General features: G+C 42.9%; 1 protein-coding gene across 1 annotated transcript in view; it reads left to right on the top strand.

Moving 5' to 3' along the window:
• The window catches only part of LOC101671851 (zinc finger protein 493-like), a 226,534-nt gene that overhangs the window by 103,269 nt on the left and 98,941 nt on the right, over window positions 1-24,324 (top strand). The gene's annotated exons all lie outside the window — the stretch shown is intronic.

Here is a 24,324-nt window from a genome sequence, read left to right as displayed (position 1 = left end):
CCTCTCCATTTCTCAGTATATAAACACCATGGAAGATGAAAAATATGCTGAGAGACACTGTATATGAAATTAATATTTGTGATTAAATTCTGATACATTCTGAGGAAATTAGAAGGAAAAGCTCAAGATTAATTTCCCAGAAATAACATCACATTATTGAAAAAAACGATTTTCCAAACATGGGGATTCAGGGTACCTGTGGGGCTCAATTAGTTAAGCAGCTTCCTTCAGTTCAGGTCATGAGGTTAGGGTTCTGGATCCAGGACTCCCTGCTCAGCAGGGACGTTGCTTCTCCCTCTCCCTTTGCCCTTTTCCTACTCATTTTTCCTCTCTCTGTCTCTCAAACAAATAAAAATTTTAAACAAAATATATGGGAATCTTACTAATTGTCTAACTCACTACTTAAAAAGCACATGTGCATGTTGTATCAGGACATTTGATGTACAAAATATAGAGCTAAATCACATATAGAACTAATCAGAAAGTGAAAACACACATGACAAAGTCACGAGAAGTTCACAGAAGACAGAGTCATGATGAAATTATTAACAAATGATATAATAAATAAAACTTTATTAAAGGCTACAAGTCCAAGTACTAAATGTGCTAGCTCCCCGATAGCATTTGTTATGTAGGAATTCTCAGACACAAAGGGAGACATTGCACTATTTGACCACTGAGGAACAGAACTCAAAGAGTGGACATTTCTATAGTTTTAAAATAAAAAAAAGAAAGAAAGAAAAGAAAAGAAAGAAAAAAGAACACTTGAAGGGAAATAAAGCAGTATATTTTCTCATTTTAGAGCGGTGCTATGTTATCTGATGAAATTACTAAATCTCAGTTTTGTTTAAGACTAATATTAAAGCCTCTAACTTTAGAAAGCCAAGGCAGAGAACATTAGAAATCTGTCTCCAGTGTTCTGAAAATTTCTGCACCAAACCCCACTGTGCATACATCGAGGAGAGGGAGAAGCAATGTCCCTACTTGTTTCATGAGGAACCAGAATTTACAAAGACTTTAGCCTAGTTGAAGAGCAGATGTCCTTCTGAGAGAGACAGAGACATAAAACTGGGCATGTCTCCAACTGACATTCCTTCAGGGAGAGCTACTCAAACCGCAGCTGAAGGTCTACCTTCCTCCTTAAGACTTGGACGTCCCCTCTGTCACCTGCCTCACCCATTCCCACCCACCTGCATGGAGAGCTACAGTATCCTTTCTCTTCACATCCCGGAGCTCCTTATCTTGCTCCAAAAACATGATCAGGTTTGGCTTTGACACAGTGAGACCTGTTTATGAGGAAAAAGAAAAATGACTATTGCTGCCAATTCTAACTTTCCATGAGTCCTATGTTCAGAAGAGAAGAGATGATGTTGGACAATTCTAGAAAATGGTTTCCCAACAGCTGTTGCCCAACAGTCCATTTAGAACACACCGGAGGCATTTCCAATGTTCACATCCTGACCTCCACTTTCAAGTAGCAGACATAATAAGAAGGGTAAATTTCAGTCTCAGATGTAAGCAGCACCATTCTGTCACTCAATGTTGAGAACTGCCACTCATCTTCACAAGCCATGATGTTACCTTGAGGAAGGAGAAGCTGAGCTGAAAAGGAAACATCATGAAGATTTGTCTCTCTATAAGGGCCTATTTAGCCAGAGCGAGCCATTTTGTTGTTTATGCAGTAAACTTAGATTGAATCTGCCCCTTCCCCCCAAGAGAAAAGCGCTTAGAAACAGAACTGGTGAAATATGACTGATCAGCCCCTGATAACAAAGCCCACATACAAGGACGTGTCCGGTCAGGTGGAAATGTCCAATCAAGGTAAAGCGCACGTATTACCAGCCAAGGAGTGTGAGCCCCGCCTATCAGGCGCCAGACAAAGGCGCCAATTCCAGCCAAAGTCATAGGCTGAATTAGATGACTATCATGGGGTAGAATGTAATTCAATTGGCCACCTGTGTGTGGCCAGGCTCAACCACATGGACTTTACTCTATAAAAGTTAGTCTGTGAGACTGGGAGGGGTTGCCCCTTTGCAAGAGACGGCCCTGGCCAGTCAGTTTGATTCTCGATGCTTGGCGTGAAATAAAGCTTTGCTTGACCTTCGCTTTGTATCAGTCTCGACCTTTTGTCTATGGACCCTTTCACTCTCCATCTGCAAACCCCTACTTTTTTCCCTTTCTGCCTGGATCTGGAATCCAGTCATCCCAAGAGAAATCACCCAAGAGGCAGTCTTCACAGGAAGGAACAAAACCCTGTGTGGGGCTTTGGAAACCTGAAAGGAGTCTTCCTCACCCAAGAAATGGAGATGTCCATAGTTCTCTAACATCTCGTCCCTGTACAGTTGCCGCTGAGTGTGGGTCAGGCATCCCCACTCCTCCTCGGAGAATTCTATGGTCACATCCCTGAGGGTCAGCAGTCCCTGTAACAAATACCAGAGTCACCAAGTGATCATTGACAAACTGTGCCCCTAAGATGGTCCCTAAGATGAAGAGGAAGTTAGTGTCAGCAGCTAGAACCAGACCTGACCTTTTCATCTCTGTGATATGAGTGTGGGAAGAAAGAAAACCTATCGGGCAGGGGGCTGCCTGGTTGAGAACTTTCACTCCTTTCACTCCCAGAAATCAACTCTATCAGCTACACAGAGGTGACAGCCCTCCTTGTCCAGTGCAAAGTGTAGGGATGTGGGAGAGGAACCAATGGTCAAGAAATTCTAGACATGTTTCTGATATGAAATACTGGGGTTCTGGAGTGAATGATGAAGAAAGGATTGTTGAGATAACACTGTGGTCCTAACACAAGGGGAGAGGAATGTGAGCAGTGACTGGTTCTGTGCTTTCATGTGGGGAGGGGGTGAGGGATAGCAGGAGGCTCTAAGCAATTTGGAAGCAAGTTTACAGGACCCTCAGGGCCTCCCAGCTGGTGTTTTGATGAGGTCACTCACTGTTTGGTAGTAACACTTTAGTCAGGAGACCCTCCAGGTATCTATCAGTGGACCACAAGCTTGAAGGATGATGGCCAAGCTACATTTGGGGAATAGAGTTCAAGGAAGTTTCCGAAGCAATTTTCATAGGTTAAAGAGTAATTACAGGATCCTGGAAGTTTAGTTATTGTCAAGCTAAGGCTGCTTTTTGCATCCAACAAAACATTAACCTTAAGGAAGTTCTGAGTTCCCTGAGGAATGTCCTACTCTGTCTTTCTCAGGTATTTAACAGCAGACTGGAAGATGAAGGAAATTTAATTTTATCCACACATCCTTTGACTTTGTTCTCCTCATCAGAAACTACAAGCAAGGGGGACCCAGACAGTTCAGTAGGTTAAGGGTCTGCCTTCAGCTCAGGTTATGATCCCAGACTCCTGGGATGAAGCCCTGAGTTGGGCTCCCCATTCAGGGGGGAATATGCTTCTCCCTCTTTCCCTTTCCTTACTCCTATGCTTCCTCTGTCTCTCAGCTGAGAAAATGTGTAAAAGAAGGACATAAAGAAAGAAAGAAAAGAAGAAGGAAAGAAAGAGAAAAAATGAACCCACAAGCAAGAGAAACACTGAGGAAAGAAGTTTTACACCTGAAATGGGATTGTAAGGACTTATTTAGCAAGAGGCTTTCATTAAAGTGAAACTGTCTCTGCTTCCCTTCCCCCAGGGGATTCACTTAAAAACAAGTCCTGGAAACCAGCTCAGTTAAAAAAGCCCAGATACAAGGGTGGGTCAGGCCAGGTGGAGACATCCAATCAGTAGTGGGTTGCATAATGTTTCCTTGGTTACCAAGGAGTAGGGGCCCCCACCCTTTGGGAACCCTTTTTGGCGCCAATCCTAATCAAGGTGTAATAGGCTGGGTCACAAATCTACTAGGGTAAATTGTAACTCAATTGGTCACCTAGCATCACTATGGAGTTCAATCTCATTGGTCACCTGTGCGTGGCCAGGCCCAACCGCATGGCCTTTGCCCTTAAAAGCTAGACTGTGAAACAGAAGAGTCACCCTCTCTTGTAAGAGGTGTGACCCCGAATGTTCTGTTAGATTCTTTCTTTTTTTAAAAAATTTTATTTATTTATTTGAGAGAGAGTCAGTAAGAGAGCATGAGTGAAGAGAAGGGCAGAGAGAGGAGCAGACTCCCCGCGGAGCTGGGAGCCTGATGAGGGACTCGATCCCAGGATTCCGGGATCATGACCCGAGCCAAGGGCAGTTGTCCAACCAACTGAGCCACCCAGGAGTCCCCATTCTGTTAGATTCTTAATGCTTGGTGCAAAATAAAGCTTTGCTTTGTTGGGCTGGGAGGAAGGGCTACTAAAGATGGCGAAAGTTCCCACCACAAGACCTGAGCTCAGACAGGAGAACAAAGGCCCAAGCAGGAATCTGAGACCCCCGCCCCGGGCTACTGTGGACCAATGGGATCCCAACAAGCAGGCGGGATATCCGAATAAGGGAAACATGCCAAAAGACCCCTGAGCTTTCCCCAAGACCCCTTAAAAGCCCCCTCCTCCCTGCCTTGGGCGTGACTTCCACCACTCTGCTCTCCAGAGTCACAGAACCTCGCGCAAGGGTGCCCACCTCCTCCCAGTGCAACTTTCTCAGCTCCCCTTCACCTGGGCCCTGAAACTTCGCCGGGAGTGTTTTTAATAAATCTTGCCTTGCAAGATTTATTGTTGTGTTTATCTCGCCGGAAAAAACTTTACATTTGGTGCCGAAACCCAGGAAGGAGCTGGAGCCCCCACCCCAGTGGGGAGGCTCTCCTTTCCCTGGCCAGACCGGACCTGCCTTTCCGAATGCCACTTCCGAAGCTGTGGTGATTTTCCCCGATTCCCCACCTCCTTCCGGAAAGCCCTGCCCTAATCGCGGCCGCGTCAGGGCGGACCCTGCCGGTCACCAGGTAACCTCCGTGACTCCAAGAGGCTGGGAGACGTCCTAACCTTTACAACAGTCGACACAGTTTTTCTGCAACCCAGTGGTGGACGAGGGGACGCCTTCCTCCAGCCCTCGGGTTGCCCAGCAATGAATCGTGGGGACCTCCCAATCCAAATTCGACCTTAAAACATCCTGGGGGTGTTTTAGGCCTGTTGACCAATCTTAAAACCCTGGAACTGGACCAGGACCTGCGAAGTTACTGTACAACAGTACAGTTACTGTACTGTTGCTTGGCCACAATACCGATTAGACAATCAGTCCCAATGGCCTCCAGAAGGCACATTTAATTATCAGATTTTCATGGACCTAAATAACCTCTGCAGACACCAAGGCAAATGGATCGAGGTCCCTTTTGTCCAGGCTTTCTGGACTCTGCGCTCTCGCCCCTCCCTCTGCTCCACCTCACAGGTCCTCTTGGCCCGCTCCCCTCCCCCTACCCTGCCACCCACTGCCCCCAAAGACTCGGACCTCTCCTCCCTGTCTCCTCTCTCTGAACCCCCAGAGAGCTTCACCGACCCACTGACAAGAGGGCCCCTGGTTCCTCCTCCTCCTCCTCCTTACCACGATCCATTACCCCAAGTTCCCTTAAGTTCAGGATTTCTGAACCTGCACCCTCGTCTACCTCTCCTCCTCCCCCTCCCCACTCCTATCCGAGCTCCTGACAAATTTATCCGCAATAAACGGGAAACTCCAACCAAAGTTTACTGAAGGTCAAATAGGCTGTTGTTATTTGTTAAAATCTGCTAGCAAAGAGATGACTAGAACTGATGGTTAATTGTGTGTCTTGGAGTTTTAATGGGTAATTTTTAAGGTAGCTTTCAAAGTCTTTGGTAACCTTTAACCAAATGGGATAAAATACTAGAGCGCTGGTCGCTGGAACTAGGTTTACGCTCTTGAAATCTGTTGGTAAACATCTTCTGTGCTTAATTGAATTCTGTTGTAACAGCCGCAGGGCTACTGTTTGAGCTAGATCCTTTCATAAAGAATGGAAGGGGAGACTGATCACCTCCCATTAGCCAGGGATACCCAAAGGGGAGGGTGTCCAATCTGTTTGAATCTGAAGAGTGCCTGACTGTGTGAATGTGTCTGTATGGCTCCACCTGCAGTAGGGCTCGAAAGCCCTCCCCTGATTTAGTCTTCCCCCTAAGGGAGGTTGCTGGAGTTGAGGAAGTTGTTTGAGTTCATGCGCCCTTCTCTCTACAAGACCTTTCCCAAACTGAGAAACGTTTGGGCTCCTTTTCGGCCAGTTCCGATAACTATATTAAAGAATTCCAATATCTGGCCCAAGCCTATGACCTCACCTGGCATGATTTACATGTCGTTCAGACCACCAACCTCACCACAGAGGAGAGGGAACGCATCCTCCAGGCTGCTGCCTGGGAGCACGCAGATCATGTCCATCTCACTGATGCTGCCATGCCAGTTGGAGCCCAGGTGGTACCAGCTGTAGAACCAGGTTGAGATTATCAGGATGGCCAAGATGGCCGCTGGCGCCGCGACTGCATGGTCCAATGTCTCATAGCCAGCATGTGGGCAGCCTCTAATAAGACCGTTAATTACAAGATTAGGGAGATTGTCCAGGCCCCTGACAAAAACCTCGCCATGTTTCTTAACTGATCGACGGAGGCTTTAACCCAGTACACTCGCTTGGACCCCGCCTCTCCCGCAGGGGCCACGGTACTGGCTACTCATTCTCTCAATCGGCACCGAATATATGGATAAAGTTAAAGAAGGCAGAGGAGGGCCCTCAGACCCCCATTTCTGACTTGGTGAAAATGGCATTTAAGGTCTTTAATTCCTGTGAGGAGGTAGCTGAGCTTAAACAAGCAGCCAGATTCCAGCAAAAGATTCAGTTGCAGACCCTAGCCTTGGTAGCAGCCCTGCGGCCGGCTGGCTCCGGGAGCCAGCAGAGAGGGGCAACCAATCGCACCTCCCCGGAGGCCTGTTTCAAATGTAGGGCCGAGGGACATTGGGCTTGCCAGTGCCCCAATCCAAAGCCACCAACTCAGCCTTACCCTCAATGCCATTTGATGGGCCACTGGAAATCTGACTGCCCTAACTTTGGTGATCTTCAGCGCCTCAACGTGGGGGACCCCCTGAGACAGTAAGTCCGGCCTTTCAACTGCTTGGATTGGAGGACGACTGACGAAGCCCAGACTCGGCCACCCCTCTCACTCAGGTGGAGCCCAGGATTACACTCCAGGTAGTGGGTAAGTCATTCTCTTTTTTGCTGGACACGGGGGCTACCCACAGTTCTGCCTTCCTACTTGGGACTTTTTCAAACCTCACCAATTACTGTTATGGGGATCGATGGAACCTCCTCCAACCCTAGGGTGACCCTTCCCCTTACCTGTAGGCTGGATGGGTTCCCCTTCTCCCACTCATTCCTAGTTATTCCTTCCTGCCCTTTCCCTCTACTGGGTAGGGACAATCTCCAGAAACTAGGGGGAACTATCTGCCTCTCTCCTTCCTCTCCTCCCTCCACCTCAACCTGTCTCATCCTACACCTCTCCACTCCCTTGACACCCGCTCCAGATGACCTACCTACTGTAGACCCTCAGGTGTGGGACATCTCAGAGCCCATCATCGCTTCCCACCTTACCCCGGTTAAAGTACAGCTTAAGGATAACTCTAAGTTTCCCTCTTGAGCTCAGTTTCCTATTTCCTTAGCCCACCGCTGGAGCCTGAAACCTATTATAGAACAGCTTAAACGTCAGGGACTCCTGATCCCCATCAGTTCCCCCCTGATCCCCATCAGTTCCCCCTTAACACCCCTATCCATCACCCTTGATGTGCAAGGACAACAAGAAGCCCTGGCCAGGGGCCTGCCTCCGACATCTCCCCCTTTTTTATTTTATGGCAGGGATCTTGCCTGTCTTAGGTTGTCAATGGCGGGGAATATCCTTACCCGTCATCAGACGGCAGATATCAATGATCTGCGTCCTGTCTTAGGTTGGTATATTTCCCCCACCAATCTTACCCTTCGTTGACTACCAATCCAGCATACTTAGCCACACTTGGGGGGATGTTACAGCCTCGATGGCTAACAAGGCCTGCACCATGGCTTGCTGTTGCCTATGTGGCTGTTGCCTCCAAATTTGCAGTTTCCTTACTAGCAGAATCAAGCCCACTATGAGGATTATCATCAGACCAATTACACTAGCCCATTGTTTCGTAAAGGTTAATGCATCTTGCAATGTTTTGATTATCTGTGGGAGGGTTGCAAGCTCAAATCTGGTGATCTTTATCCTTGTTATGCCTAGTAGCAGGTGCTGAGTGTAGTTTTGGAATTCTGCGGACTAATTACCCCGCAAGTATTGGGAGAGCTGTCGGGAGACATTCTGTAAGTCACTCATATTAGTATAGGCTATGAGAATTGCACAAATTGCCGGGAAGGGTGCTATACATCCCAGTCCCAATAGGGCCCCCAATATGTCCACTTGTTCTTGAACCAAAACCAAATCCACTCTCTGGTTGACTATCAGGATTCCTGCATGCAGATGTGCATTTATCTGAGTCTGTGTTTGAAGGGCAGCTGCCATTCCTTCTGCAAGGGTGTTCACAGCTTCCGCAGTGGGTATAGTTGCAGCAAGCGAGACTGCTGCTGCTGTGGCAGCTGCTGTAGATATAGCCAATGCTGTCACAATGGCGGCTATGATACCAAAATCTCTCTTCTTTCTGGATAGCACCACCGGTTACTTGTCCTCTGGAATGGAAATTGGGATAGGAACGTGGGTAGGGATACGCATAATCACAGCCAGCTTGAAGGCCGTGACATTCCAGCACTGGGAAAGATAGCAATTCTTAGTGCAATTCAATGTATCATTCAGCTCGCTAGCACTTGTTACGAGGAAAAGAAACGGTGGTGAGACCCATATGGGAGTGGGCTGATAAGTAATATTATTGGGACAAGACACATTAACTGTTGTCTCAAAGGTACTAGAGTCATTTTGTTTATAAGAACAGTTGAGGAATTTGCCACCATTTAACATGGACACTGCTGAGATATCAGTACATGCTCCTAGCAAGTTACAGACCTGCCATGCATCAAAGGGAGAGGAGGGAATATGAGAGAAGAGTTAGTCACTGGTAAAGGATATAACCATGCTTTAACCACTGCCCACAGCTCTCTGGCTTGAGTCTGCCGCAGGAGGTGTAGCATCCCCAGAGTTAGCATTTTCAGCATCATGACTGGTGTTCCGAGGCAAGGATGCACGCACCAGCTGCTCTGGGATCCAAATTGGAGCCTCCTTTTCCTGTGGAAAAACACATACAGACCCCCTACTCCATACTAACACTGGATCTGGTCCATTCCACTTTCCTGTGAGGATGTCCCTCCAAAGTACTAAAGCTTAGGGGAAGCAGCAGCATCACTTGCGTGCCTGTCTGCAGCTGATTTACCCGTTTTGTCCAATGTCAAAAAATTCAAAATAAAGAGAATGGTATTGAGCTTATCTTTAGGGGACCTGAAGGTGTCCCCTATTCCCCCTTTTTGTTTATAAAGTGCATTTTTTAATGTAAGATGCGTGCGCTCCACAACACTATGTCCTTTTGGGTTATAGGGTATTCCATGTATCAAGTGAATGTCAAGTTGTTGTAGGAAGGCTTTAAAGGATTGTGAGGTGTAGGCTGGACCATTATTTATCTTTAATTGGTGTGGCTTTCCCCATGCTGCAAAAGCCTGTAGGCAATGGGCAATAACATCTCTGGATTGCCCCCTCTCCCCCGTATGCAGAGGCAAAAATTATTCCAGAGCAGGTATCATCTCTTTTCCTAATAAAGGTCCTCCATCTAATTGATTCTTACATATATACGTATGTGTATGTGTATATGTATATGAATATATACATCTCAGCATCACAGCAGAAGGAAATAATAGCATTTGTAACACAGGACAAACCTAAAAGACCGTTTTCTAATTTACATTGAAACCCTGCCTTGGCGAACTTAATAGTCTTTAAATTTCGGGATGCACCTTTCCATGAATGATGGACTAAACCCTTCTTTGTACATCTATACATCACACATTGTTTACAAGGACTGGTAATCCCACCTTTTGGCTCAACCACCCCTGAGAACCCATACACAACCTCCAAGCACCTCCCTATGGTCCCTAGGAGGCACAGTGAGTGGACAGGTGATCATGAACTGTATCAGACTGACCCGCTTCTCTCCTATTGATTCACTGTCCTCAAGCTCCTTTAAAATTCTGAAGGCCTGGCCAAATCCTTGGAGGCTTTTTGTTTGTTTGTTTGTTTGTTTAAGATTTTATTTATTTATTTGGCAGAGATCATAAGTTGGCAGAGAGGCAGGCAGAGAGAGATGAGGAAGCAGGCTCCCTACTGAGCAAAGAGCCAGATGCGGGACTTGATCCCAGGAACCTGAGATCATTACCTGTCTGAAGACAGAAGCTTAACCCACTGAGCCAACCAAGTGCCCCTGGAGTTGATTTTTGAACATGAGTCTTTCTTCTTTCCAAGTGGCTCGCCTCCTGAATAATGCTGATATTCCATTCCCATCAAAACTCATCCTGTATGCATTGCCTTTCAAAGGGTAACAGCCAGCTTGGTTTCTGGATCAGAAAATTGTCGGATCCTTCAGCACAGTGGTCAGGAAGAACTTATGTAATATTTTAGGTTACAACGTAGTAAGTTGATTGAAATAGCACATGGGTGGGACATCTGCTGAAAAAGAGCTACAACTTTAATTTTTTAAATATTTTATTTGAGAGACTGAGAGAGGCACTCCTGCATGTGGGTTGTGATGGGCAGGGGAAGAGAGACAAACCAAGTCACCACTGAGCAGGGAGCCCACCGCAGGGATGTGCTGGAAACCTGAGTCAAAGTGAGACCCTTAATTGACCTACCCCCAGAGCCCCTAAGAGCTACAGTTTTCCTGTTTGAAGGAGGTGGTTGTATACTTCTTTCTCAAGGGTGTGGGCTCTTGCATACCGTAATAGACTATAAATGTTTCCACCAATTTCTTTATTTTTTTAAATTATATTTTTAACATTTTATTTATTCAACAGAGACAGAGACAGAGAGGGAACACAATTAAGGGGAGTGAGAGAGGGAGAAGCAGGCTTCCTGCTGAGCAGGGAGCACCATGCAGGGCTCATGACCCGAGTTTCAGGCAGACACTTAATGACTGAGCTACCCAGGCACCCTTAGAACTACACTGATTATGGCTCTGAGAAAAGGGAGGCAAGTCCCACACAGTAGTGAAGCAGCTTCCCTGAAGATCACCCAACCACACCGGATCTGACCTTGACTGGGGTTAACTACCTGGGAAACAGGGCTTGGAAGCAACCACAGCACATGTCTTCCTCATCCACCCTACGCCACTGCCCATAAGTCTTCTTCAGCTCAAACAACTATTTTACCACGTGACGTCTTAAAGCTGCCCACGTGATTGCATCATCCAACACCTTTCTCCATCCCTTGTCATGGATCTAGCCAGGGGAAGTAGAGTAATCACTGACATCCAACAGCATTAGTCCTCAGGAAGACACAGGAGGTCAATCAAATCATCAGGATAAATCAGGACTTCCCTACTACTGAGAAACTCACATGTTCCATTTCTTTTCCCCATAACATATATTCATCAGATGACACGAGAAAGAGATCCTGTGCCTTTGCAGTGACTAAAGGGAGCCACCTCCAGGTCCCTCCCAACCTGGATAAGAGTTCCTCACATTTCATTTTAATAAATCCTGTCTTTCTCGTGAAGGATGGTGCCTTCCTCAAATTTTTACTTAGATTCACATCCCACATTGTCTGCATTAATACCGATTTGCTTTCCATCTGTCTAATCTCAATTAAGCATTTTCTTGAGGACACTCTATTAATAATATAGTCAAAAAAGAATGGTTGTAGTGCCTACATAGGTGGAAAGAAAAATGACCACGAATACAACTGGAGATCTGAAGGTAAGTAGGTCATAAAACAAATACAAGTTATTTTTCTACATCTAGGGAGTCACAGGCAACTAGGGATAGTTGTCCTCCTCTACATTCTAATTCTTCAGCTTAAATATTTTCTGTCTCTTCCCTGGGCTATGTCCTCACTCCTATTGGGATAGATTTCTCTTTCCTATGGGGTATCTATGACACACATGGGATGGTCATATGCGCATGCGTACCTCATAGTCACATCAAAACAACACTCAATGTAGGACGTGGAACACATACCTTCATTTAGGGCCATGGTGCAGTGCTAGAGTGTCCCAAGTCTAAGTCCAAAAGATGCCATTCTGACTAAAACAGATTTAGGGAAGTGCTGTGGGAGGGGGAGTCTTCTCTGGGAAGGAAAGCACTGGGAGAAAGGAGAGATGGTGGCTTACAAGGACAGAGTGCAGATGTCATGAGATGTTCCGCTAACTTGTCAACCTGAAGTATGCTGACTGGGGAATGCACTAGTGAAAAGGGCTCCTGTTAGTGCAAGGGCCCTGCAAAACTGCTGGCTACACAAAATCAATGCCAAGTAGCAGTATCATGGAGCACGTGAGCTAAAACACCAACAATATCTCTATGTTACATCCATCGGTAATACATCCACTGTAATATTATTCACAAAGAGGAGAAAATCACAGCATAGACTAAGGGGAAAATAATCACATATGCCTTAAACCTTCAGACGACAGAATGGATTCCTAGGTTTATTGTTCTACTCCAGTATCAAACAGGTGATCGACTTGATCAGCACCCTACAACCCTCAAAGAGATAGATGAACACTAAACGGAGGATAACACATCATTCACAACACACCCATATCCATGTTAAGAAAAAGTGTTTTATTAATGAAAATGTATTATGTTCACACATACACTAAGTTATGTTTTTCAAATCCACTCTACTGTCACCATTCGAAATACAAAATACGCATGTGCAAAAGCATTCAAGTGGGGCGCCTGGGTGGCTCAGTGGTGTAAGCCGCTGCCTTCGGCTCAGGTCATGATCTCAGGTCCTGGGATCAGAGTCCCGCATCGGGCTCTCTGCTGAGCAGAGAGCCTGCTTCCCTCTCTCTCTCTCTCTCTGCCTGCCTCTCCATCTACTCGTGATTTCTCTCTGTCAAATAAATAAATAAAATCTTTAAAAAAAAAAAAAAAAAAAAAAAAAAAAAAAAAAAAAAAAAAAAAAAAAAAAAGCATTCAAGTGTTGCAAGAAGGATGTGGTAGTACCTATTTCCAAAAATTTCACAACAGAGATACACTCCTTAGAAATGTGTATGCTCAATAGTATGGCATTGTAGGAAAGAGTTAGCTACCCTCTTTCAGTCATGTCAGGATTTCCTCATTTAAGCACATCAAGTCATACTCTAACGATTGCATGTAGGAAGGTACATTAGTAGTTTACTGGTCGGCTACCTCTTTTTCCTTAAAGAACAATTAGGAAAACCTCCTATTTCTAATATTGAGGGAGTTCTTTAGTGTCAATACATGCAGAAGTGTGTGCTCTGAACACCTATCCCATGGAATCTTAACACCAGTGTTATCAACCGTAAGCACCATCTCCACTGAGATGTACTTTCTATGTTGTATATCACACGGTCCTCTTCCATGGAAAATTAGGTACGCAGGAGTCCTACTTAATGGAGCAGGACATCTAGTATCTTCAACGTAGCAAGAATCAACAACATGGTCTTACACACCCAAGGGAAAAGAGAAATTTTCTGGAGTGATTTCAGGGGAAAACGCATTAATAATTCCTAGTCACAAATCTCAAATATGGTCAATGTAAGAAATTTTTAAAAATATTGAAATCCCTCATACATATGTGAAAGTTCATCCGCTAATCCATTCAACAGAATACCACATACATTTTTCTAAGTGTTTGATTTCTTTTTATATGACTATTTTCATACAGACTAATTTCTGAATAGACTGAATAATGTATTCCATTGGCTTGATCTCTGTAACATTTATTGGCATTTGATGTTTAGTTAGTTTTAAAGCATTGCTATTTTTCAATTTACTTTTATAACGCACTGTCTGGTGTTTACTCCAAATGTATACCAAAATGAAGGTCTTTCCACATTCATGATGTTCCAAGGGTTTGAAGCTAATATGCATTTTGAGATACTGAGTAAGCATTGAATTCCAGTTATAGGCTTGGCTATGTGCTTTAAATTTCACACTTTTACTCCTATAAAAAACTACAATGTTAAGTTGGGAGTCCCAACTGACAAGGCAGACACATTCTTATTTTTTTTTCATATTTTTAAAATTTATTCTACAGACAGAGATCACTAATAGGCAGAGAGGCAGGCAGAGAGGGAGAGAGGAGGAAGCAGGCTCACCACAGAGCAGAGGGCCCGATGTGGGACTTGATCCCATGACCCTGAGATCATGTCCTGAGCCGAAGGCAGAGGCTTTAACCCACTGCGCCACCCAGGCATCCCCATTCTTAGTATTTGTACACTTACTCTCCTGTATGAAATCTCCGATACAGAGTGAGGAGAGAGCTGTCCTTAGGCACTCTCTCACATTCATTACATTCATAATTTTCTCTGCAGTGTAAATTCTGTGACGTGCAGTAAGGATTGTGCGCCTGCTAGAGGTTTGGCCACATTATCCATCCATTGTCTTTCCAGTATGAATTCTCTGTTTAGAAGGCGTGCATGCTTGACAAAGACCTTGCCACACTGGTTCTATTTCTGAAGTTATCATCTGATATAAATTCTCTCATAGGCATGAATGGGTGAGCACTCCTTAACCGATTTTTCTCACAATTTTTTCTTTCTTTCATCATGATTTTATTTATTTGACAGAGAGATGGAGAGAGAGCACAAGTAGTGAGGAGGGTCAGGCAGGAGGAGAGGGAGAAGCATGCTGCCCGCTGAGCAGGGAGTCCAATGAGGAGCTTGGTCCCAGGACCCTGGGATCATAACCTGAGCAGGAGTGAGCACCCTAACCGACTGAGCCACACAGGTGCTCCTTTTATTGCATTGTGTACACTGGTAAGCTTTCTATCTAGTATGAATTTTGATGATAATTAGTGAGGATTGAGTGATTATAAAGGTTTTGAAAATTTGTGATATTGATGTGGTTTCCCTCAAGTATGAATTCTGTGATATTGAATAAGGGCTGAGCTATGGTTAACGCGCTTGCCACATTCATGATATTAAGGTTTATCTCCAGTATGAATTCTGTGATGTTGAGTAAAGGTTGGGCTTTCATTAAAGGCTTTGCCACATTCTGGACATAAAGTTTCTCTCTAATATGAATTCTGTGATGTCAAGTAAGTTGTGAAAGATGGGTAATGGCCTTGCCACATTCTTCACATTGGTAAGGTTTTTCTCCAGTATGAATTCTGTGATGTCGAGTAAGGGTCCTGCTGTCAACAAAGGTCTTGCCACATTCCTGACATTGGTAATGTTTCTCTCCAGTGTGAATTCTGTGATGTCGAATTAAGGGGTGACCTGTGGTTAAAGGCCTTGCCACATTCTTGACATTGGTGAGGTTTTTCTCCAATATGAATTCTCTGATGTTGAGTAAGGCTTGAGCTTCAGTTAATAGCCTTCCCACATTCTTGATATTAATAGCGTTTTGCTTTAGTATGAGTTCTGTTATGTCGAGTGAGGTGTGAGTGCACGTTAAAGGCCTTGCCACATTCTTGACATTGGTAAGGTTTCTCTCCAGTATGAATTCTGTGATGTCGAACAAGGGCACCACTGTCAATAAAGGCCTTACCACATTCTTGACATTGGTAACGTTTCTCTCCAGTGTGACTTCTGTGATGTCGAATAAAGGGTGACCTGTGGTTAAAGACTTTGCCACATTCTTGACATTGGTAAGGTTTTTTTCCAATATGAATTTTCTGATGTTGAGTAAGCCTTGAGCTCCCATTAATGGCCTTCCCACATTCTTGATATTTATAGCGTTTTGCTCTAGCATGAGTTCTGCTGTGTCGACTGAGGTGTGAATTATTCTTAAAGGTCTTGCCACATTCTTGACACCGGTAAGGTTTTTCTCCACTATGAATTCTATGATGTTCAGTAAGTTTTGAGTGTGATTTAAAGACTTTGGCACTTTCATTACACTTGTAATTTTCCTCTCCAGTACAGATCTGCAAATGTCCATTTATTGATGAACAGTCCTTAAAGGTTTGACCACCTTCTTCACATTTGTATACTTTTCCTCTAGTACGCATTCGCTGATGTTGAGACAGTGTTGATTGGCAGTCAAAGGATTTACCACATTCCTTAAAGATGTAAGTTCCTATTCCCCTAGGAACTATGTCATTTCTTTTTAGACTTACTGACTGAGTAAACATGGTCCCTTGTTTATTAGAACTGAATGCATTTTTTCCCTCGTGAATTCTCTGATGATCACCAACACTGGAGGACTGGTTACATGATTTCCCACATTCATTATCTTTATAAGGATTGTCTCCCAAAAGTACACTGTTATGTATACTCAGGTTAGAGTTTGAATGAAAGCCTTCCCCATATTTATCACATTCATGATGGTTCTCTGCAAACCTAGCCCTGAGACATCTGTGAACACTGGAGCCCTGGTTCAATGTTTTCTGAGATTCAGTGCATTGAGCAATTCTGACTCCAGTGGAAACCCTCTGGTCATTCTGCAGGGTGGACTCCTCGGTGAAACCTGTCTCGTATGGATCCCACTGAGCACTTTCTTCTTCATTTCTAAATCTCTGATGATCAGAAATACTTGACTGAAAGTTCAGGCCAATCTTATCTTCCAAATGGCTCAAATTATTTTCAGCTTGGGCGATGTTACTTTCCAGATGTTCCGAACAGTCTGTCCACAAATCGCTATGATTGAATATTTGATTGGAGCTTGTGCTGAAAGAAACACACTGCTCTGCAGAAACAGTTGACTTAAAAAGGGATGTTTTCCACAGCACTTTATTTCCTTCACCATTTGGGGCAGTGAGATTCTCATTAAGGGCAATTGCCTTGGTTTGCGTGTATCGTCCGGGATTTCTCTGATGCCCTTTACTCTCCCCATCACTGTCCCAGTCTGTGCTTAAGTGTAAAATCTCAACAGCACTATGTTTGTATCTGTGCATTGATACTTTCTGGAAAGAACCTTCTGTGCTCCACTTTAGCAGAAAACTCTGAGTATCATGTGAAGATAGAGCTGAAAGATACCAAATAAAAGTAAAACCATTACACTTACTACATTCAGAAGAATATACTGATGACTGCTAATATAAAAGCATCAAGTCAATCAGACAATGTCAGAAAAATGGCTGAGAAGGAGTCATCAGGACTTCATTTCTCCATGGACACATAACATGGCACAGAACGTACTGAGCAAAGAGTCTAATAGAGAATTCTGCAGTATGGTCATGGTGTAGCACAAATCACTTTCCTGTATCTCTAACAATCAGAAAAAGGGTCACATGAGATCAAAACTAGCAGAACAATGGATACTGAAACATAAAACTGAACTGAACCAAATAGAGTGCAGTGAAAAATAGGAAGGTATCAACCACAGGATGAGCTGTTTGTCAGAAAAGATGAACACTGGCAGACCAAGAAGTAAATTAAGAATAACAGAGAAAAAAACGGACTAAAATGACTGGTGAAGAAGTGAAAGCAGACACAGTTTAACTGACTGTAGGAATCAAAGTAATTATAAAAGGCAACAATGGATAATCATTGCCCACAAATTGATACTAAAAAACAAGTGTACATTTCAAAAAAAGGTATAACCAATTTCCACTCCCTCTTTCAGAAAAGTCAAAAAAATCTCAACTGATCTGCAACCATGAAGCCGAATGATAGAGGAATAAAGGAAAAAATCCAACAAACAAAAATTGTGTGCCAGATGAATTCACTGGATATTCAAACAGACACTGAAGGAGAAAGGACTGCAAATCTCCTCAAACATTTCCAAGGAGTGATGATCAGGGAAACTAGCAGAACACTCTCTCTGTGGCACCAGCATTACCAGCTCATGCAAGCCAGACAAAGACACTACAAAGTTTACAAACTACTGCCTATGAGGAATATTCATTCAAAGCCCACAATAAATAGCAATCTGAATCAACAGCACATTTTCCCTTTTTACAAAAGATCACCAAGTGGGAAACAGTCCAGGAATTAAGGGCCCTCCAACATATAGAAAACTGTAAATTGAAGACTTCACAATAACAGAATGAAGATAAAAAATGACATGATTGGGGTGCCTGGGTGGCTCAGTGGGCTAAGGCCTCTACCTCTGGCTCAGTTCATGATCCCGGGGTCCTGGGATCAAGCCCTGCATCTGGCTTTCTGCTCAGCAAGAAGCCTGCTTCCTCCTCTCTCTGCCTACTTGTGATCTCTGTCATTTAAATAAATAAACTCTTAAAAAAAAAAGACATGATCATATTAAGTGAGACAGAATACAAATATGGGCACACTGGACATGTCATGTTATAAACAAAGCAGAGAAAGAAGGAAACCTATTCAACCTTATGAACGCCACAGATGTATGAAAAGCTGCAAATTAACCTATTCAGTAGGGACAGTCTGCAAGCTTCTCCTTTATGATCAGCAGGTAATGAAGTGACCCCACCACTGCCGTTGAGTATAGTACTGGACACTCTGGCCAGAACAATTATGCAACCAAAAATAGAGTAAAGGAATATAAACTGAAGAAGAAACAGTAAAACTCTCTCTGTTCACACATGACATGATTATAGACCCTAAAAATCGGGCCGATTAAGTGTCTGCCTTGGGCTCAGGTCATGATCAGGGTCCTGGGATCAGGACCTGGGATGGAGCCCCACATAGGGCGCTCAGCTCGCTGGGGAGCCTGCTTCCTCCTCTCTACCTGCCTCTCTGCCTACGTGTGATGTCTGTCTGTCAAATAAATAAATAAAATCGTAAAAAAAAAAATCCCTAAAAATCATCATTTTAATTTTATTTACTGTTTTGGTCATTTTTTGTATTGTTTATTTCTGCCAGTTTTTCCATTTCCCAATTTCTTCATGTTATACAATACAAAGTTAAGAAAAATGTTGTAAAAAAAAAAAACAACAACTTAATTTCCACCAGAAGAACTAAAAAAGGAAGAAACTAGGATGAAAGTAGAGAAACAAAATAAAGAAAAATCTGAAATAAATAAAATACAAGATGAACACTAATGGAACACAGAAAATAATGCCCCTTTCAATCAATAAAATAAATAAAACTGGCAATGTGTAAGCTCCATAAACCAATATAATAATTAATGGGTTAATTTATGAAGAAAAAAAAACAACTAGAGAATTCCTAAAAATGGACAAATTATAAAGACTTATTTACTAAACAAGAACCAAAGAAAAGGGAAATCTCCTTAGATCAATAGAAAGTATGAACGTTGAATTTGGAATCAAAACTCTACCAGCACAGAAAAGCCCAAGACCTAGGAATTTTGCTATTATTGATGGGGTCAATGAGTTTCCTAAATAAATCCTGTGATGCATGATTGTTCTCCCTCCGGTTTTGTTCAGACTCTGTATTTTTATATTTTCCCTTCCATATGACAAAGTCATTCTTCTGCTTCCAGCATACCCTTACATCAAACCTGTTTCTATTCTCGCTTACTGCATTGTTCATCTATGTCTGATTTTTATAATTTTTTAAAAAATATTTCCTTTATTTATTTGACAGAGAGTTCACAAGTAAGCAGAGAAGCAGGCAGAGAGAGAGGGGGAAGCAGGCTCCCTGCTGAGTAATGAGCCTGATGTGGGGCTCGATCCCAGGACCCTGAGATCAAGATCTCAGCAGAAATCAGGAGTCAGTGGCTTCCCCAAGTGAGCCACCAAGCACCCAATTATTTTTTAAACTCTTACCTCTGTGGTAAAGTTCTCACTATCCTTTTCTCAACCTTTTGAATATCCGTCTGATTGTTGACTTAAATTCTACGGTTACTGCTATCTGTTTCCCTTGTATCTTCTGCCCTGGTCTAATTTTTTTCTTTGGGATAAATTCTTTCATCTTGGCATTTGTCTAACTCTCTACCTTCCTCGGTCCATTAGAATAAAGTCAGTGATGTGTCCTGCTGTATCCTTTAGAACAGTGGTCTGCAGGGGCTCTCCTTGCCTGCTCCGGGCAGTGTTTGGTCCCTGGCCTGAATGTGGCCAGTTTGGACTAGGTGAGCTCTGCTCAGATTGTGAAATGAGACCTGACATCAACTCCACCGGGACTGCAAACCTGCAGAATCTCTGCTCAGGAGATGTGATGTGGGCAGGGGCTGACCTTGCTGAGCCTGAGGGAAGCCTCACTGAGGACAGGCCCCTCAGATCACATGGGGTGGGGACTGTTGTAAGCAAGGCAGCCAGTCAGTGTCCCCACTGAGTGGGGCTCTGCTTTATCTACAGGACAGGAGAGGGATCCCATATTTTGGAAGCCACATGTCACTGAATGTTTCCTCTCAGGAATGTGCTCCTAGACTACTGAATACTCTCCCCACTGTGCACCCCAGGTGTTCTTCAGATGACTGTTTCTAAACTCGGTGCCTCCAGGTTGTTTACCAACCTTCTGTCTGGGAGCACCCCAGTGCCCTCCTGGTTCTATCCCATCCAAACCTGCTGATCATTAAACCTCCAGGCTTTAAGATGTGCTGACTCCAGGAACTCATGAAATTCAGCCCTTTTCCCTTTCCAAGCCAATGGCTTTGGGAAACCTCCTTAGGCATCCCCTGAGTGCTCCTCTGTCATGACACCTAGTACACAGCTGGGGCTCCCTGCCCTCCACAGTGCTATACTCCTCTCCTCCCTAAACCATGTCTCCACATTATCTGCCATCTTCCATGTGGCCTCTCTCTTCTTTCACTTGGGAGTCTGTCCTGTCACTCCTCAGCCCAATGTCTGGTCATTTAGGATGACCTGACAGTTGCCTAGTGGCACTCATGACAGGACACATGAGTCTAGAATCCTCCTGCTCCATGGCCATTGCTTCTCCTGGGAATCCTTATTTATTTTCTTTTAAGATTTTATTTATTTATTCGAGAGAAGAGACACTGAGAGAGAGCATGAAAGGGGAGAAGGTCAGAGGGAGCTGACTCCCCATGGAGCAGAGAGCCCGATGCGTGACTCGATCCCAGGACCCTGGGATCATGACCTGAGCTGAAGGCAGTTGCTTAACCAACTGAGCCACCCGGGTGCCCAATGCTTATGGTTTTAATCCTGTTGAAACTCATAGGGATTTTATAAAACTGGTACACAAACCAACACATAAAAATTAGTTTTGTTTTTACACAACAAGGAACAATTCCCAAAACAGACACATCATACATTTTGAGCAAACCCCCTCCCCCCAAAAAAATCTTCCAATTTAATATAATGGTAGAGGTCAAACCAGAAAGAAGAAAAGTGTAATATACTGTGAAAGAATCAAAGAATGAATAACTAGGAAATGCATCCATGTTCCTTCACTGGAATATTTGAAAAACAATAAATATTGAAGCGATCTATAGAAAATGATATCTCTACCAAAACTTAAAAAGGCTAGTTTATCTGATGAAAGTTTTGCCATTCTGCCTTTCTCTTTTTTTATTTTTTTTAAAGATTTTTAAAACTTTATTTGATAGAGCGAGAGAGAGATCACAAGTAGGCAGAAAGACAGGCAGAGAGAGAGAGAGAGGAATCAGGCTCCCCACCAAGCAAAGTGCCTGATGTGGAGCTCAATCCCAGGACCCTGGGACCCTACCCTGAGCTGAAGGCAGAGTCTCAATTCACTCAGCCACCCTGGTGCCCCGCTACTCTGGTTTTGTTTGGACATCCATCTGCATGTATAAAATACAGTAAAAAGAAAGAAAAAAAAAAAAAGAATCACAATGAAAATACTGATCCCTCTCTGGAGATCGACCTGCCCCTGAATACTTCCAGATCTACTAACAAATACAGTTAACCAATGAATAACGTGCTTTTCATCAATAATGGTCCACTTACCCAGACAAGTTTATCTTGAGGACTCCAGTGCACTACAGTAAATGTCTTTTCCCTATGATTGCCTTATGTTCAATTTCCTCAAATTACTTCCTTATAAAACTATGGTATATACAGCAGACCACATACAAAGAATGGGAGGACTGATAACATGTTGTAGTTAATCCATCAAAGACCACAAATGAAAATGGACTTTTAGAACAGCATGGCAAATGTACTTCACCTTGTGCAAGAGCTCCCAGAACAGCAACAGTGGGATTCCCAGGAGTCCAAACAAGAATGGGGCCGGTATAATGCAATCAAGTACCGAAAGATCGAAAATTACCACCAGTAATACTTTATCAGGCAGAACTCTTTTCCACAGATGTAGAAATAAAGACATTCCCAAGACAAGACCTCTCTACGTTTACCAGTAGATCTATCCAAGGAGACAAACAGACTAAAAGAACCATTAAAGGAATATTCTCTCAAAGAAATAAAAGGAATTCTTCCCAGGAACTGTAATCACACAAGGACACAAAGCTCTCTGCTGAATAAATATGTAGACAATTACACCAACCTGCAGTGTTGTAATGAGATACCAGTCACGTTCATTTCTGCTACAGAGCATTGTTTTAAAAAAAAAAAAAGGTATAAAAATCATTAAAGTAGGTCATAAAGTACACAACATAAAAGAATGTGTGACTGTTAACAAAGTGGGTGCAGGGATAGAAACAGGAGAAAGAATCTTCTATGTACCCAACACAGAGGTTGAAATGGTTTGTTTTACAACAATGTTGTTTTAAGGAATCTCTAAGGTAACCACAAGGAAAATACTCCCAGAAGAGAGAAAGGCAATGAGAAAGGTACCAAGGCATATCATGGGTTTTCATCTTACAATTACAGATAAAATCTATCTTTCATATTTCATACCAAAACATGATACAGAAGTATAAAATGTTTGAAAATTACTTTGAATTCAAAACAGTCTTTCTCTCATGCAGAGAGAATAAAAATTCACCCACAAATACATGGTGAAAAGAATTCTATGTTGACAACAAATCACCTAGACACAGTACAGCATTCACTGACCACTCACCAAGGAGACAAAAAGTAGGGGTCACACAGTATGTATGTGTGACATACAAACACAAGACAAAGACACACAAAATTTATCAGCAAAAAGAATGAAGGTCATTCTTTTTTGAGGCATACTTCGATGGTCTTGAAATATACTGAGCTGAAAAATTCTCTTTCTATAACAACATACACAGATAAAACCAAATCTACACCTAGCTAATTTTCTGGAATGAGCCAGACAGAAGCAGCACATTATTAGGAAATAACCATACCAGACTAAGACAAAACTTGACCCACGAAATTCTAAATAAAACATTGATGTATGACAGAAAAGGAAAACTTCAATATAACCATAATTTAAAACTGTGTCCATGTACCCATGAAAAACAAGCATTTGATTGGCATGTCTTCATGGACTATAGCATCATAAATAATTCTCATTAAAATCAATCACAAAATGCTATAAATGAAAATTTTATGAGCAATTAAAAGACTTGAAAGAAATACTAGGTTATTAATACACTCCTCCTCCTGCACAAATTGTAACCCTGTAATTCATTCTGTAAGACAGAGGAAACAAACAACATCTTCTTTTCTCAGTAAATAAACACCGTGAAAGTTGAAAAATATGCTGAGACACTGTATATTAAATTAATATTTGGGGTTAAATTCTGATACATTCTGAGAAATGTGGAAGAAAAAGTTCATTATTTATTTACCAGAAATAACATCACAGTATTGAAAAGATGATTTTCCAAACATTGGGATTTGGGGTACCCGTGGGGTTCAATTAGTTAAGCAGCTTCCTTCAGTTCAGGTCATGAGCTCAGGGTTCTGGGATCCAGCCCCACACTGGACTCCCTGCTCAGCAGGGAGTCTGCTTCTCCCTCTTCTTTTGCCCTTTCCCTACTCACTTTTTCTCTCTCTCTGTTTCTCAAATAAAATTTTTAAACAAAATATATGGGAATTTTACTAACAGTCTAACTCACTTCTTAAAAAGCACATGCACATGTCATATCAGGATATTTGATGTACAAAATATTGAGCTAAATCACTTATAGAATTAACCAGAAAGTGAAAACACATATGACAAAGTCACAAGAAGTTCACAGAAGACAGAATCATGATGAAATTATCAAAAAATGAAGTAATAAATGAGACTTTATTAAAGGCTACAAGTTCAAGTTCTAAATGTGCTAGTTCCCCAGTAGCATTTGTTATGTGGGAAATATAAGAAACAAAGAGAGACATTATTACACTATTTCACCACTGAGGAACCAAACTCAGAGTGGAAACAACTGTATGTAAAAAAAAAAAAAAAAGAAAAAGAAAGAAAGAATAAGAAAAAAGAACATTTGAAGGTAAATAAAGCAGTACATTTTCTCATTTTAGGGCGGTGCTTTGTTAACTGATGAAGTTACTGAAGCCTCTGTAACATTAGAAAGTATAAGCCAGAGAACATTAGAAATCTGTCTCAAG

This window comes from Mustela putorius, unplaced genomic scaffold, assembly GCF_011764305.1.
Source record: "Mustela putorius furo isolate JIRA1106 unplaced genomic scaffold, ASM1176430v1.1 tig00000196_pilon_pilon_pilon, whole genome shotgun sequence".
In the NCBI taxonomy this organism is placed as follows: domain Eukaryota; kingdom Metazoa; phylum Chordata; class Mammalia; order Carnivora; family Mustelidae; genus Mustela; species Mustela putorius.
The sequence above is the reverse complement of the archived record's forward strand: the minus strand, read 5'-3'. Positions and strand labels throughout refer to the sequence as shown.